The sequence below is a fragment of the Arachis stenosperma genome, chromosome 10, assembly GCF_014773155.1.
Source record: "Arachis stenosperma cultivar V10309 chromosome 10, arast.V10309.gnm1.PFL2, whole genome shotgun sequence".
Taxonomy (NCBI): domain Eukaryota; kingdom Viridiplantae; phylum Streptophyta; class Magnoliopsida; order Fabales; family Fabaceae; genus Arachis; species Arachis stenosperma.
In genome coordinates this window covers 95,677,551-95,694,855 of record NC_080386.1, presented here as the reverse complement: position 1 = coordinate 95,694,855, position 17,305 = coordinate 95,677,551, and the positions used below count along the sequence as shown (strand labels likewise).

Sequence of the window (17,305 nt, the reverse complement as noted above, 5' to 3'; positions counted from 1 at the left end):
CCCTCTTTGTATTTGCATGAGATTTATTTAATGGCTATTGGCTATGTGTGGACACAACTCCGTTCAACTTAACCAGCAAGTGTACTGGGTCATCCAAGTAATACCTTACGTGAGTAAGGGTCGATCCCACAGAGATTGTTGGTATGAAGCAAGCTATGGTCACCTTGTAAATCCCAGTTAAGTGGACTCATAAAGTCAAATGTGATTAGATTGGATAAATAAAGATAAATAAAATAAAAAGGGATAGAAATACTTATGTAAATTAATAGTGGGAATTTCAGATAGGCGTATGGGGATGCTGTGTTCCTCTTGTATTTCTACTTTCTTATTACATTCATCCAATTCTTCTTACTCCTTTCCATGGCAAGCTGTATGTAGGGCATCACCGTCGTCAATCGCTACTTTTTATCCTCTCGGGAAAATGGTCCTATGCGCTGTCACTGCATGGCTAATCGTCTGGAGGCATCACCCTTGTCGATGGCTACATCCCATCCTCTCAGTGAAAATGGTCCAAATGCTCTGTCACAGCACGACTAATCATCTATCAGTTCTCAATCAGGTTGGAATAGAATCCCTTGATTCTTTTGCATCTGTCACTAACGCCCAGCCTTCAGGAGTTTGAAGCTCGTCACGGTCATTCAATACCGGAATCCTACTCGGAATACCACAGATAAGGTTAGACTTTCCGGATTTCCGGAATCCTACTCGGAATACCACAGACAAGGTTAGACTTTCCGGATTCCCATGAATGCGGCCATCTATCTAGCTTATACCACGAAGATTCTGTTGGGGAATCTAAGAGATATGCGCCCGGCCTAAAGTAGAACGGAAGTGGTTGTCAATCACGCGCGTTCATAGGTGAGAATGATGATGAGTGTCACGGATCATCATATTCATCAAGTTTGAAGTGCAACGTATATCTTGGAATAAGAATAAAAGAGAATTGAATAGAAAGTAATGGTAATTGTATTGAAACTTGAGGTACAGCAGAGCTCCACACCCTTAATCTATGGTGTGCAGAAACTCCACCGTTGAAAATACATAAGTGAAAGGTTCAGGCATGGCCGAATGTCCAGCCCCCTAAAACGTGATCAATAGCCTCTTAAGACGAAGAATAAAACAAAACTGAGACCAAAGATGTCTAGTAAAATAGTAACTTATCCTATTTATACTAGACTAGCTACTAGGGTTTACATGAGTAAAAAATTGATGCATAAATCCACTTCCGGGGCCCACTTGGTGTATGTTTGGGCTGAGCTTGATCTATCCACGAGCTGAGGCTTCTCTTGGAGTTGAACGCCGAGTTATAGTGTGTTTCTGGCGTTCAACTCCGGGTTATGACGTGTTTCTGGCGTTTAACTCCAGACAACAGCATGTACTTGGCGTTGAGCGCCACTTTACATCGTCAATTCCCGAATAAAGTATGGACTATTATATATTGCTGGAAAGCTCTGGATGTCTACTTTCCAACGCCATTAAGAGCGCGCCATTTGGAGTTCTGTAGCTCCAGAAAATCCATTTCGAGTGCAGGGAGGTCAGAATCCAACAACATCAGCAGTCCTTTTGTCAGCCTCTTTCAGAGTTTTGCTCAAGTCCCTCAATTTCAGCCAGAAATTACCTGAAATCACAGAAAAACACACAAACTCATAGTAAAGTCCAGAAATGTGAATTGATGAGCGGATAATTTATACGCTTTTTGGCATTGTTTTTAGTATGTTTTTAGTATATTTTAGTTAGTTTTTATTATATTTTTATTAGTTTTTAGTTAAAATTCACTTTTCTGGACTTTACTATGAGTTTGTGTGTTTTTCTATGATTTCAAGTATTTTCTAGCTGAAATTGAGCGTCCTGAGCAAAAATCTGATTCAGAGGCTGAAAAGGACTGCAGATGCTGTTGGATTCTGACCTCCCTGCACTCGAAGTGGATTTTCTGGAGCTACATTAGCCCAATTGGCGCGCTTTCAACGGCGTTGGAAAGTAGACATCCTGGGCTTTCCAGCAATGTATAATAGTCCATACTTTTTTCGAGATTTGATGGCCCAAACAGGCGTTGCAAATCAGCTTCAGAATTCCAAGCGTTTAACGCTGGAACTGACATAAAAATTGGAGTTAAACGCCTAAACTGGCATAAAAGCTGGCGTTTAACTCCAGAAAAAGTCTCTACACATAAAAGCTTCAATGCTCAGCCCAAGCACACACCAAGTGGACCCCGGAAGTGGATTTTTACGTGATTTACTCATTTCTATATACCCAAGGTTACAAGTTCACTATTAATAGGATCTTTTGACATTGTATCTGTACCTCATGACACTTTACAATTGTATCTTCTACAGCATGAGTCTCTAAACCCCATGGTTGGGGGTGAGGAGCTCTGCTATGTCTTGATGGATTAATGCAATTACTACTGTTTTTTATTCAATCATGCTTGCTTCCATTCTAAGATATCACTTGTTCTTAAACCTGATGAATGTGATGATCCGTGACACTCATCATCATTCTCAACTATGAACGTGTGCTTGACAACCACCTCCGTTATACCTTAGATTGAGTAAATATCTCTTGGATTCTTTAATCGGAATCTTCGTGGTATAAACTAGAATTGATGGCGGCATTCAAGAGAATTCGGAAGGTCTAAACCTTGTCTGTGGTATTCTGAGTAGGATTCAAGGATTGAATGACTGTGACAAGCTTTAAACTCCTGAGGGCTGGACGTTAGTGACAGATGCAAAAGAATCGCTGGATTCTATTCCAACCCGATTGAGAACTGATGAGCGGATAATTTGTATGCTTTTTGGCATTGTTTTTAGTATGTTTTTAGTAGTTTTAGTTGAGTTCTTAGTATATTTTTATTAGTTTTTAGCTAAAATTCACTTTTCTGGACTTTACTATGAGTTTGTGTGCTTTTCTGTGATTTCAGGTATTTTCTGGCTGAAATTGAGGGCTCTGAGCAAAAATCTGATCCAGAGGCTCAAAAGGACTGCAGATGCTGTTGGATTCTGACCTCCCTGCACTCGAAGTGGATTTTCTGGAGCTACAGAAGCCCAATTGGCGCGCTCTCAACGGCGTTGGAAAGTAGACATCCTGGGCTTTCCAGAAATATATGATAGTCCATACTTTGCCCAAGATTTGATGGCCCAAACCGGTGTTCAAAGTCACCCTCAGAATTCCCAGCGTTAAACGCCCAAACTGGCACAAGAATGGGAGTTAAACGCCCAAACTGGCACCAAAACGGGAGTTAAACGCCAAGAAGAGTCTCTACACGAAAAATGCTTCATTGCTCAGCCCAAGCACACACCAAGTGGGCCCGGAAGTGGATTTTTATGTCATTTACTCATCTATGTACTAGTTTTCTATAAGTAGGACCTTTTACTATTGTATTTTTCATCTGGGGACATCTAGTTCTTAGATCATTTGGAGGCTGGTCATTCGGCCATGCCTAGACCTTGTTCTTATGTATTTTCAACGGTGGAGTTTCTACACACCATAGATTAAGGTGTGGAGCTCTGCTGTACCTCGAGTATTAATGCAATTACTATTGTTCTTCTATTCAATTCCGCTTGTTCTTTTACCAAGATATCACTTGTTCTTCAACTTGATGAAGGTGGTGATTGACACTCATCATCATTCTCACCTATGAACAAGGTGACTGACAACCATTCTTGTTCTACAAGCATCCGAGGCTTAGTGAATATCTCTTGGATTCTTCGGAATCTTCGTGGTATAGGCAGGACCTGATGGCGGCATTCAAGAGAATCCGGAAGGTCTAAACCTTGTCTGTGGTATTCTGAGTAGGATTCAATGATTGAATGACTGTGACGTGCTTCAAACCTGTAACCTACTGGGCGTTAGTGACAGACGCAAAAGAGTGATTCTATTCCGGTAGGGGAGGGAACCAAACCGGTGATTGGCAGCACTGTGACAGAGTGTGTGCATTAGCTTTCACTGCGCGGATGGGAGGTAGCTGCTGACAACAGTGAAACCCTACACGAGCTTGCCATGGAAAGGAGTAAGAAGGATTGGATGAAGACAGTAAGAAAGCAGAGAGACGGAAGGGAAGGCATCTTCATACGCTTATCTGAAGCTCTTACACCAATGATATACATAAGTATCCCTATCTTTATCTTTTATGTTATTTTCGTTCATCACCATTATACATTTGAGTCTGCCTGACTGAGATTTACAAGATGACCATAGCTTGCTTCATACCACCAATCTCCGTGGGATCGACCCTTACTCGCGTAAGGTATTACTTGGACGACCCAGTGCACTTGCTGGTTAGTTGTGCGAAGTTGTAGTGATCACAATTTCGTGCACCAAGTTTTTGGCGCCGTTGCCGGGGAATTAAATGTCCTAACTACGGTTTCGCATTTGTTCCCTGCAATCACAGTGCCAAGTTTTGATCCGGCAACAACACCAAGTTTTTGGCGCCGTTGCCGGGGATTGTTCTTGTGTATGGACAACTGACGGTTCATCTTGTTGCTTAGATTAGGTATTATTTTTCTTCAGAGTTCTTAAGAATGAATTCTAGTGTTTCAAGGTGATGTTCTTATCATCACCAAAGCTGATTGATCCTCATCAATTTAGCTCTTGAATGCAATGTCCTGCTGAAGCTTAGCCGGCCATGTCTAATTCCTTTAGACTAAAAGCTTTAGACTAACATTGCATGATTCTTGGAATTCTCATTAAGAACTTTGATACCTTTATTTTCTTTTCCACTTAATTTTCGAAAAAGCCAAAAAAAATTACAAAATCATAAAAACCAAAAATATTTTTTGTTTGAGTCTAGAGTCTCATCTTAAGTTTGGTGTCAATTGCATGTTTCTGTTTTTCTTGCATTTTTCGAATTTATGCATGTGTCTTAATTAATCTTCAAGTTGTTCTTGATGATTTCCTTGTTTTGATCTTTGAATTCTATTGACTTGAGTGTTTTGTTGTTTCTCATATGCATTCTCATTTTGTTAGTGTCAGTAGTGTACAAACTGCTAAGTTTGGTGTCTTGCATGCATTGTTATTTGATTTTAATTGCATTTTGATTATTCCTCATTATTAAAAATCCAAAAATATTTTTAATTTGTGTCTTTTCAAGTCAATAATACAGAGAATTGAAGATTCAGAACATACTGCAGAGGAATCACACAGAAAAAGCTGAGCATTCAAAAATGCCCAGTGAAGAAGACAGACTGGCGTTTAAACGCCAGCCAGGGTGCCTGGCTGGGCGTTTAACGCCCAAAAGGGTAGTAGTTTGGGCGTTAAACGCCAGAATGTGCACCATTCTGGGCGTTTAACGCCAGGATGGCAAAGGGGGAAGATTTTGTTTTCAAAATCAATTTTTTTTCAACTTTTCAAAGTTTTTCAAAATCAAATCTTTTTCAAATCATATCTTTTCAATCAAATGTTTTCAAAATCAATTTCTTTCCTTTTTTCAAAGATACTTACTAACAATTAATGATTTGATTGAACATTTTTTGCCTCTTCTGTTGAGGAAGGTTTTATGTTTGAATCATATCTTTTCTTGTTAGGCAAGTCATTAATTTTTAAAATCATATCTTTTCAAATTGTTTTCAAATCATATCTTTTAAAATTGTTTTCAAATCATATCTTTTTAAAATTATTTTCAAATCATATCTTTTCAATCATATCTTTTTAAAACCATAATTTTTCAATCACATCTTTTTCAAAATAAGTTTTCAATCAAATCTTTTTGATTTCTAATTTCAAAATCTTTTTCAAAAATCACTTGATTTCTTTTCCACTTTTATTTTCGAAAATCAATTAGTGTTTTTCAAAAATGTTTTCAAAATCTTTTACTTAATTTTCGAAAATTACTTCCCTTCTTCTCACATCCTTCTATTTTTGGACTAACTCTATTCCTTAATGCAAAATTCGAACTCCATCTTCTTTGATAAGTTCGAATTTTCTACTTCTGTCTTCCATTTTTCTTCCTCTGACACCTCAAGGAATCTCTATACTGTGACATGGAGGATTCCATATTTTCTTGTTCTCTTCTCTTTCATATGAGCAGGAACAAAGACAAAGGCATTCTTGTTGAAGCTGACCCTGAACCTGAGAGGACCTAACCGAATTCTTCAAAGAGGAAGAACCCATGGCAGCCGAAAACAACAACAATGCAAAGGTGCTGGGTGACTTTACTGCACCTACTCCCAACTTCTATGGGAGAAGCATCTCTATCCCTGCCATTGGAGCAAACAACTTTGAGCTTAAGCCTCAATTAGTTTCTCTAATGCAACAGAATTGCAAGTTCCATGGACTTCCATTGGAAGATCCTCATCAGTTTTTAGCTGAATTCTTGCAAATCTGTGACACAGTCAAGACTAATGGGGTTGACCCTGAGGTCTATAGACTGATGCTATTCCCTTTTGCTGTAAGAGACAGAGCTAGAATATGGTTGGACTCTCAACCTAAAGAAAGCCTGGACTCTTGGGAAAAGCTAGTCAATGCCTTCTTGGCAAAGTTCTTTCCACCACAAAGATGGAGTAAGCTTAGAGTGGAAGTCCAAACCTTCAGACAGAAGGATGGAGAATCCCTCTATGAAGCTTGGGAAAGATACAAACAATTAATCAGAAAATGTCCCTCTGACATGCTTTCTGAATGGAGCATCATAGGTATTTTCTATGATGGTCTCTCTGAACTACCCAAGATGTCTTTGGATAGCTCTGCTGGAGGATCTCTTCATCTGAAGAAGACGCCTACTGAGGCTCAAGAACTGATTGAAATGGTTGCAAATAACCAATTCATGTACACTTCTGAAAGGAATCCTGTGAACAATGGGACTAGTCAGAAGAAAGGAGTTCTTGAAATTGACACTCTGAATGCCATTTTGGCTCAGAACAAGATATTGACTCAACAAGTCAATTTGATTTCTCAAAGTCTGTCTGGAATGCAAAATGCACCAAACAGTACTAAGGATGCTTCATCTGAGGAAGAAGCTTATGATCCTGAGAACCCTTCCATGGAAGAGGTGAATTACCTAGGAGAACCCTATGGAAACACCTATAATTCTTCATGGAGAAATCACCCAAATCTCTCATGGAAGAATCAAGAGAGACCTCAACAAGGTTTCAATAACAATAATGGTGGAAGAAACAGGTTTAGCAATGGCAAGCCTTTTCCATCATCTTCTCAGCAATAGACAGAGAGTTCTAAGCAGAATACTTCTGATTTAGCAACAATGGTCTCTGATCTAATAAAGACCACTCAAAGTTTCATGAATGAAACAAGGTCCTCCATCAGAAATTTGGAAGGACAAGTGGGTCAGCTGAGCAAGAAAGTTACTGAACTCCCTCCTAGCACTCTCCCAAGTAATACAGAAGAAAATCCAAAAGGAGAGTGCAAAGCCAAAGACATGGCCGAATATGGAGAGGAAGGAGAGGAGGAGGACGCCACTGAGGAAGACCTCAGTGGGCGTGTACCAATCTCCTCTGAGTTCCTCAATGAGGAACAATGGGAATCTGAGGCTCAAAATGAGACCATAGAGATTCCATTGGACTTACTTCTGCCATTCATGAGCTCTGATGAGTATTCTTCCTCTGAAGAGGATGAGTATGTCACTGAAGAGCAAGTTGCTAAATACCTTGAAGCAATCATGAAGCTAAATGACAAGTTATTTGGAAATGAGACTTGGGAGGATGAACCACCTTTGCTCACCAAAGAACTGGATGACTTGTCTAGGCAGAAACTGCCTCAAAAGAGGCAGGATCCTGGGAAGTTTTCTATACCTTGTACCATAGGCACCATGACCTTCAAGAAGGCCTTGTGTGACTTAGGGTCAAGTGTAAACCTCATGCCCCTCTCTGTAATGGAGAAATTAGGGATCTTTGAGGTGCAAGCTGCAAGAATCTCATTAGAGATGGCAGACAATTCAAGAAAACAAGCTCATGGACTTGTAGAGAATGTTTTGGTGAAGATTGAAGACCATTACATCCCTACTGATTTCATAGTCCTAGAGACTGGGAAGTGCATGGATGAATCCATCATCCTTGGCAGACCCTTCCTAGCCACAGCAAAGGCTGTGATTGATGTTGATGGAGGTGAACTGATCATTCAAGTGAATGAAAAATCCTTAGTGTTTAAGGCTCAAGGATACCCCTCTATCACCATGGAGAGGAAGCATGAAGAGCTTCTCTCAAAACAGAGCCAAGCAGAGCCCCCACAGTCAAACTCTAAGTTTGGTGTTGGGAGGCCACAACCAAACTCTAAGTTTGGTGTTGAACCCCCACATTCAAACTCTAAGTTTGGTGTTGGGAGGTTCCAACACGGTTCTGAGTATTTCTGAGGCTCCATGAGAGTCCTCTGTCAAGCTAATGACATTAAAGAAGCGCTTGTTGGGAGGCAACCCAATGTTTTATAGCTAACTATTTTCTTTTGTTATTTTATCTTTTTTGTAGGTTGATGATCATAAGAAGTCACAAAATCCATTGAAAAAGCAAAAACAGAATGAAAAACAGGAAGAAAAACAGCACACCCTGGAGGAAGAACTCACTGGCGTTTAAACGCCAGTGAGGCTAGCAGTTGGGCGTTTAACGCCCAGTCTGGCACCATTCTGGGCGTTTAACGCCAGAAAGGGGCACCAGACTGGCGTTAAACGCCAGAAAAGGCTAGAACCTGGCGTTAAACGCCAGAAATGGGCACCAGCCCGGCGTTTAACGCCAGAAATGGCTCAAAACGTGGATTTTGATGCCATTTGGTGCAGGGATGACTTTTCCTTGACACCTTAGGATCTGTGGACCCCACAGGATCCCCACCAACCCCACCACTCTCTCTTCTTCTTCACCCATTCACCAATCACCTCTACCACTCTCCTTTTCCTCCATCTCTTCTTCTTCTTCTTTCTTCCTTTGCTCGAGGACGAGCAGACCTTTTAAGTTTGGTGTGGTAAAAGCATTGCTTTTTGTTTTTCCATAACCATTTATGGCATCCAAAGCCGGTTCAACTGAGAAAGCATGACCTCAAGCCCATCACTAAGAAGAAGATGGAGCAAACAAGAGACCCCTCTCATCATGAGATCCCTGAGATACCTCAAGGGATGCACTTTCCTCCACAAGACTATTGGGAGCAACTGAACACCTCCCTAGGAGAATTGAGTTCCAACATGGGACAACTAAGGGTGGAGCACCAAGAACATGCCATCCTCCTCCATGAAATTGGAGAAGATCAAAGGATCATGAGAGAGGAGCAACAAAGACAAGGAAGAGACATTGAGGAGCTCAAGCACTCCATAGGATCTTCAAGAGAAAGAAAGAGCCGCCATCACTAAGGTGGACCCGTTCTTTAATCTCCTTGTTCTTTATTCTTCTGTTTTTCGAATTTTAGTGCTTTATGTTTATCCATGTTTGTGTCTTATGATCATTAATGTCTTAGTGTCTATGCCTTAAAGCTATGAATATGAATCCATCACCTTTCTTAAATGAAAACTGTTTTTATCACAAAAGAACAAGAAGTACAGGATTTCAAATTCATCTTTAAAACTAGCTTAATTAGTTTGATGTGGTGGCAATGCTTTTGTTTTCTGAATGTATGCTTGAACAGTGCATATGTCTTTTGAATTTGTGGTTCATGAATGTTAAAATTGTTGGCTCTTGAAAGAATGATGAAAAAGGAGACATGTTACTGAGGATCTGAAAAATCATAAAAATGATTCTTGAAGCAAGAAAAAGCAGTGAATACAAAAAAAAAAAAAGGAGAAGCAGAAAAACGAAAAAAAAAGGGAGAAAAAGAAAAAGAAAGAAATAAAGTTGTGATCCAAGGCAATAAGAGTGTGCTTAAGAACCCTGGACACCTCTAATTGGGGACTTTAGCAAAGCTGAGTCACAATCTGAAAAGGTTCACCCAATTATGTGTCTGTGGCATGTATGTATCCGGTGGTAATACTGGAAGACAGAGTGCTTTGGGCCACGGCCAAGACTCAATAAGTAGCTGTGTTCAAGAATCATCATACTTAACTAAGAGAATCAATCACACTATCTGGATTCTGAGTTCCTAAAGAAGCCAATCATTCTGAATTTCAAAGGATAAAGTGAGATGCCAAAACTGTTTGGAGGCAAAGAGCTACTAGTCCCGCTCATCTAATTTGGAGCTATGTTTCATTGATAATTTGGAGTCTATAGTATATTCTCTTCTTTTTATCCTATTTGATTTTCAGTTGCTTGGGGACAAGCAACAATTTAAGTTTGGTGTTGTGATGAGCGGATAATTTGTATGCTTTTTGGCATTATTTTTAGTATGTTTTTAGTAGTTTTAGTTGAGTTCTTAGTATATTTTTATTAGTTTTTAGCTAAAATTCACTTTTCTGGACTTTACTATGAGTTTGTGTGCTTTTCTGTGATTTCAGGTATTTTCTGGCTGAAATTGAGGGCTCTGAGCAAAAATCTGATCCAGAGGCTCAAAAGGACTGCAGATGCTGTTGGATTCTGACCTCCCTGCACTCGAAGTGGATTTTCTGGAGCTACAGAAGCCCAATTGGCGCGCTCTCAACGGCGTTGGAAAGTAGACATCCTGGGCTTTCCAGCAATATATGATAGTCCATACTTTGCCCAAGATTTGATGGCCCAAACCGGTGTTCAAAGTCACCCTCAGAATTCCCAGCGTTAAACGCCCAAACTGGCACAAGAATGGGAGTTAAACGCCCAAACTGGCACCAAAACGGGAGTTAAACGCCAAGAAGAGTCTCTACACGAAAAATGCTTCATTGCTCAGCCCAAGCACACACCAAGTGGGCCCGGAAGTGGATTTTTATGTCATTTACTCATCTATGTACTAGTTTTCTATAAGTAGGACCTTTTACTATTGTATTTTTCATCTGGGGACATCTAGTTCTTAGATCATTTGGAGGCTGGCCATTCGGCCATGCCTAGACCTTGTTCTTATGTATTTTCAACGGTGGAGTTTCTACACACCATAGATTAAGGTGTGGAGCTCTGCTGTACCTCGAGTATTAATGCAATTACTATTGTTCTTCTATTCAATTCCGCTTGTTCTTTTACCAAGATATCACTTGTTCTTCAACTTGATGAAGGTGGTGATTGACACTCATCATCATTCTCACCTATGAACAAGGTGACTTACAACCATTCTTGTTCTACAAGCATCCGAGGCTTAGTGAATATCTCTTGGATTCTTCGGAATCTTCGTGGTATAGGCAGGACCTGATGGCGGCATTCAAGAGAATCCGGAAGGTCTAAACCTTGTCTGTGGTATTCTGAGTAGGATTCAATGATTGAATGACTGTGACGTGCTTCAAACCTGTAACCTACTGGGCGTTAGTGACAGACGCAAAAGAGTGATTCTATTCCGGTAGGGGAGGGAACCAAACCGGTGATTGGCAGCACTGTGACAGAGTGTGTGCATTAGCTTTCACTGCGCGGATGGGAGGTAGCTGCTGACAACAGTGAAACCCTACACGAGCTTGCCATGGAAAGGAGTAAGAAGGATTGGATGAAGACAGTAAGAAAGCAGAGAGACGGAAGGGAAGGCATCTTCATACGCTTATCTGAAGCTCTTACACCAATGATATACATAAGTATCCCTATCTTTATCTTTTATGTTATTTTCGTTCATCACCATTATACATTTGAGTCTGCCTGACTGAGATTTACAAGATGACCATAGCTTGCTTCATACCACCAATCTCCGTGGGATCGACCCTTACTCGCGTAAGGTATTACTTGGACGACCCAGTGCACTTGCTGGTTAGTTGTGCGAAGTTGTAGTGATCACAATTTCGTGCACCAAGAACCGACAGATGATTAGCTATGCTGTGACAGAGCACGTTGAACATTTTCACTGAGAGGATGGGAGGTAGCCATTGACAACGGTGAAACCCTACATACAGCTTGCCATGGAAGGAGCCTTGCGTGTTTGAAGAAGAAGACAGTAGAAAAGCAGAGGTTCAGAAGACAGAGCATCTCCAAAACCTCAACCTGTTCCCCATTACTGCAAAACAAGTACATATTTCATGTTCTTTTGCTTTTTACAATCAACCCTGATAATTATTGATATCCTGACTAAGAGTTACAAGATAACCATAGCTTGCTTCAAGCCGACAATCTCCGTGGGATCGACCCTTACTCACGTAAGGTATTACTTGGACGACCCAGTGCACTTGCTGGTTAGTTGTGCGGGATTGCAAAAGTGTGATTGCAATTTCGTGCACCAAATTTTTGGCGCCGTTGCCGGGGATTGTTCGAGTTTGGACAATTGACGGTTTATCTTGTTGCTTAGATTAGAACTGTTTTATTTTGTTGGTTTAGAGTCTTTTATTTGATTTTAGTTTCATATTTTAAGTTTGGTGTCTTCCTTGTGTTTTCCTTTAAGTTTTCGAAAATTTGTGTTTGATTTTCTAAAAATTTTAAGTTTGGTGTCTTTTGTGCTTTTATTCACTTAAAAATTTTTCAAAAATTTGTTCTTGGTGTTCATCTTGACCTTCAAAGTTTTCTTGGTGTTCATGTTGACATTCAAATTTTTCTTGTTTGTTCTCTTTGTTTTGATCTAAAATTTTTAAGTTTAGTGTCTTTTTGTTGTTTTTCTCTTTCCTCATTAAAATTTAAAAATAAAAAAAATATCCTTTCCTTATTTTACTCATAATTTTCGAAATTTTGCATTAATTTAGTCAAAGATTTTCAAAATCATATCTTTTTTTTAGTCAAGTCAAAATTCTAATCTCAAAAATTGATCTTTTCAAATCTTTTTCAAAAATCAAATCTTTTTAATTGCAATCATATTTTCAATTATATCTTTTTAATTAACTAATTGATTTAGTTTTCAATTTGCTTTGATCTTATTTTCTTTTAGTTTTCGAAATTTTATTTATTTTCCATTTATTTTATTTTATTTTTTTCCTTTCGGTCATTTTTAATAAAAATAAATAAATAAATAATATCCGCATCATCTCCCTTTCTCCATCATGGATCTAAGTGGAATTGAGCAGTCCAGAAGGACTCTGGGGTCATATGCCAACCCCATTACAGCTGCATATGGGAGTAGCATCTGTATACTTCCCATTAAAGCAAGCAGCTTTGAGCTAAATCCTCAACTCATTATCATGGTGCAGCAAAATTGCCAGTATTCCGGTCTTCCACAGGAAGAACCTATTGAGTTTCTGGCACAATTCTTACAAATTGCTGACACAGTACGTGATAAAGAGGTGGATCAGGATGTCTACAGATTATTACTGTTTCCATTTGCTGTAAAAGATCAAGCTAAGAGGTGGTTGAATAACCAACCCACAGCAAGCATAAAAACATGGAGACAGTTATCAGACAAATTCTTGAATCAATTCTACCCTCCAAAAAGGATGACACAGCTAAGGCTGGACATCCAAGGCTTTAAACAAGAGGATAATGAATCCCTTTATAATTCCTGGGAGAGGTACAGAGGTATGCTAAGAAAATGCCCCTCTGAAATATTTTCAGAGTGGGTACAGTTAGACATCTTCTACTATGGGCTTACAGAAAAAGCTCAGACGTCTCTAGACCACTCAGCTGGTGGATCTATACATATGAGGAAGACGATTGAAGAGGCTCAAGAGATCATAGATATTGTTGCTAGAAATCAACATTTGTACTCTAGCAGTGAGTCCTCTATAAAAGAAGAAGCTATGGCAGTAACTACTGATCCTAACCCTCAAGAACAGATGGTTAAGCTTAATCAGCAATTACTCCTTATGACAAAACAATTAGCAGAATTTAAAGAGATGCTCCAAGACACTAAAAATGCTAACAAGAATACGGAAGCACAATTGAATCAGACAAGACAGCAACTATCTAAACAGATAACAGAAGAATGCCAAGCTGTTAAATTAAGGAGTGGAAAGACATTGAATGTATCAACTCAAAGCAGCAGAAAGCTAAGAAAGGAACAACCGACAGAGGATGACCAACCAACTACCCAAAATCCCTTTGAGGACAGTAAGAGCCCAGAGAGGAATGATTCTGGCGTTCAAACGCCAGAAAAGGGTAAGAAAGTGGCGTTAAACGCCCAATGGGTAGCCACTTCTGGCGTTCAAACGCCAGAAAAGGGTTGCAATCTGGCGTTAAACGCCCAAAAAGCACCCAATCCTGGCGTTCAAACGCCACAAAGGGGTCAGACACTTGCAAGTGCTGATAACAACCCCCTTAAGCAGGCTCCTCCAACCACTTCTGTAGGAAATAAACCTGCAGCAACTAAGGTTAAAGAATATAAAGCCAAGATGCCTTATCCTCAGAAACTCCGCCAAGCGGAACAGGATAAAAAATTTGCCCGCTTTGCAGACTATCTAAGGACTCTTGAAATAAAGATTCCGTTTGCAGAGGCACTTGAGCAAATACCTTCTTATGCGAAGTTTATAAAAGAGATCTTAAGTCATAAGAAGGATTGGAGAGAAACTGAAAAAGTTTTTCTCACTGAAGAATGCAGTGTAGTCATATTAAAGAGTTTACCAGAGAAGCTTAAAGATCCTGGAAGCTTTATGATACCATGCACATTAGAGGGTACTTGTACCAAGAAAGCTCTATGTGATCTTGGGGCAAGTATCAACCTAATACCTGCATCCACTATCAGAAAGCTTGGCTTGACTGAAGAAGTCAAACCAACAAGGATATGTCTCCAACTTGCTGATGGCTCCATTAAATACCCATCAGGCATAATTGAGGACATGATTGTCAAGGTTGGGCCATTTGCCTTTCCCACTGACTTTGTAGTGCTGGAAATGGAGGAGCACAAGAGTGCAACTCTCATTCTAGGAAGACCTTTCCTAGCAACTGGACGGACCCTCATTGACGTCCAAAAAGGGGAATTAACCCTGAGAGTCAATGATGATGAGTTCAAGTTGAATGTTGTCAAAGCTATGCAGCATCCAGACACGTCAAATGACTGCATGAGCACTGATATTATTGACTCTTTGGTGGAGGAGGTCAATATGACTGAAAGTCTTGAATCAGAGCTAGATGACATCTTTAAAGATGTTCAGCCTGATCTGGAGGAACTAAAGGAAATAAAAGAAATTCTAAAAATTTCTCAGGAAGAAGATAAGCCTCCTAAACCAGAGCTCAAGCCACTACCACCATCCCTGAAATATGCATTTCTGGGAGAAGGTGACACTTTTCCAGTGATCATAAGCTCTGCTCTAAATCCACAGGAAGAGGAAGCACTAATTCAAGTGCTAAGGACACACAAGACAGCTCTTGGGTGGTCCATAAGTGATCTTAAGGGCATTAGCCCAGCAAGATGCATGCACAAGATCCTATTGGAGGATGATGCTAAGCCAGTGGTTCAACCACAAAGGCGGCTAAATCCAGCCATGAAGGAGGTGGTGCAGAAAGAGGTCACTAAGTTACTAGAGGCTGGGATTATTTATCCTATTTCTGATAGCCCCTGGGTGAGCCCTGTCCACGTTGTCCCTAAGAAGGGAGGCATGACAGTGGTTCATAATGAAAAGAATGAACTAGTTCCTACAAGAACAGTTACAGGGTGGCGCATGTGTATTGACTACAGAAGGCTCAATACAGTCACTAGAAAGGATCATTTTCCTTTACCATTCATAGACCAGATGCTAGAAAGACTAGCAGGTCATGAATACTACTGCTTTTTGGACGGCTACTCAGGTTACAACCAAATTATAGTAGATCCTCAAGACCAAGAGAAAACAGCATTTACATGTCCTTCTGGAGTATTTGCCTACAGAAGGATGCCTTTTGGTCTGTGCAATGCACCTGCAACCTTTCAGAGGTGCATGCTCTCTATCTTCTCAGATATGGTAGAGAAATTTTTGGAAGTCTTCATGGATGACTTTTTAGTATTTGGAGACTCATTCAGCTCCTGCCTTAACCATCTAGCACTTGTTCTGAAAAGATGCCAAGAGACCAACCTAGTTTTAAACTGGGAAAAATGTCACTTTATGGTGACTGAAGGAATTGTCCTTGGGCATAAAATTTCAAACAAAGGAATAGAGGTGGATCAAGCTAAAGTTGAAGTAATTGAAAAATTACCACCACCTACCAATGTTAAGGCAATCAGAAGCTTTCTAGGGCATGTAGGATTCTACAGAAGGTTTATAAAAGATTTTTCAAAAATTGCCAAACCTCTGAGTAATCTGCTAGCTGCTGACACTCCATTTATTTTTGATAATGAGTGTCTGCAGGCGTTTGAAACTCTGAAAGCTAAGCTGGTCACAGCACCAGTCATCTCTGCACCAGACTGGACATTACCATTTGAACTAATGTGTGATGCCAGTGACCATGCCATTGGTGCAGTACTGGGACAAAGGCATGGTAAGCTTCTGCACGTCATTTATTATGGCAGCCGTATTCTAAATGATGCACAGAAGAACTACACAACAACAGAAAAGGAGTTACTTGCAGTGGTTTATGCCATTGACAAGTTCAGATCTTATTTAGTAGGATCAAAAGTGATTGTGTACACTGACCATGCTGCTCTTAAATATCTACTCACAAAGCAGGATTCAAAACCCAGACTCATAAGATGGGTGTTGCTTCTGCAAGAGTTTGATATAGAAATAAGAGACCGAAAAGGGACAGAGAATCAAGTAGATGATCACCTGTCCCGGATAGAACTAGTAGCAGGAGCATCCCTCCCTCCTACTGAGATCTCTGAAACCTTTCCGGATGAGCAATTATTTGCTATTCAGGAAGGTCCGTGGCTTGCAAACAGTGCAGACTATAAGACTCAAGGTTCTCCTTCTGTAACCATGGAAAGGAAGCATGAAGAGCTTCTCTCAAAACAGAGTCAAACAGAGCCCCCACAGTTAAACTCTAAGTTTGGTGTTGGGAGGCCACAACCAACTTCTAAGTTTGGAGTTGAACCCCTACATTCAAACTCTAAGTTTGGTGTTGGGAGGTTCCAACATGGCTCTGAGTATCTGTGAGGCTCCATGAGAGTCCACTGTCAAGCTACTGACATTAAAGAAGCGCTTGTTGGGAGGCAACCCAATGTTATATTTATTATTTTCCCTTGTTATTTTATGTTTTCTATAGGTTGATGATCATGGAAAGTCACAAAATCAATTGAAAAAGCAGAAACAGAATAAAAAATAGAAAGGAAAACAGCACACCCTGGGGGAAAACTTGCTGGCGTTTAAACGCCAGTAAGGGCAGCAAATGGGCGTTTAACGCCTAGTCTGGCACCATTCTGGGCGTTTAACGCCAGAAAGGGGCACCAGACTGGCGTTAAACGCCAGGAATGGGCACCAAGCTGGCGTTAAACGCCAGAAATGGGCATCAGCCCGGCGTTTAACGCCAGGATTGGCAGAAGGAGCATTTTTGCTCGCCACTTGGTGCAGGGATGAATTATCCTT

General features: G+C 40.3%; 1 non-coding gene across 1 annotated transcript; it reads right to left on the bottom strand.

Annotated features, from left to right (window-relative positions):
- Nucleotides 1-6,496: 6,496 nt before the first annotated feature.
- On the bottom strand, nt 6,497-6,604 carry LOC130958331 (small nucleolar RNA R71). The gene has a single exon (XR_009077459.1). It is a non-coding gene; the product is annotated as a small nucleolar RNA R71 (small nucleolar RNA).
- Between the last annotated feature and the right edge of the window lie 10,701 nt (nt 6,605-17,305).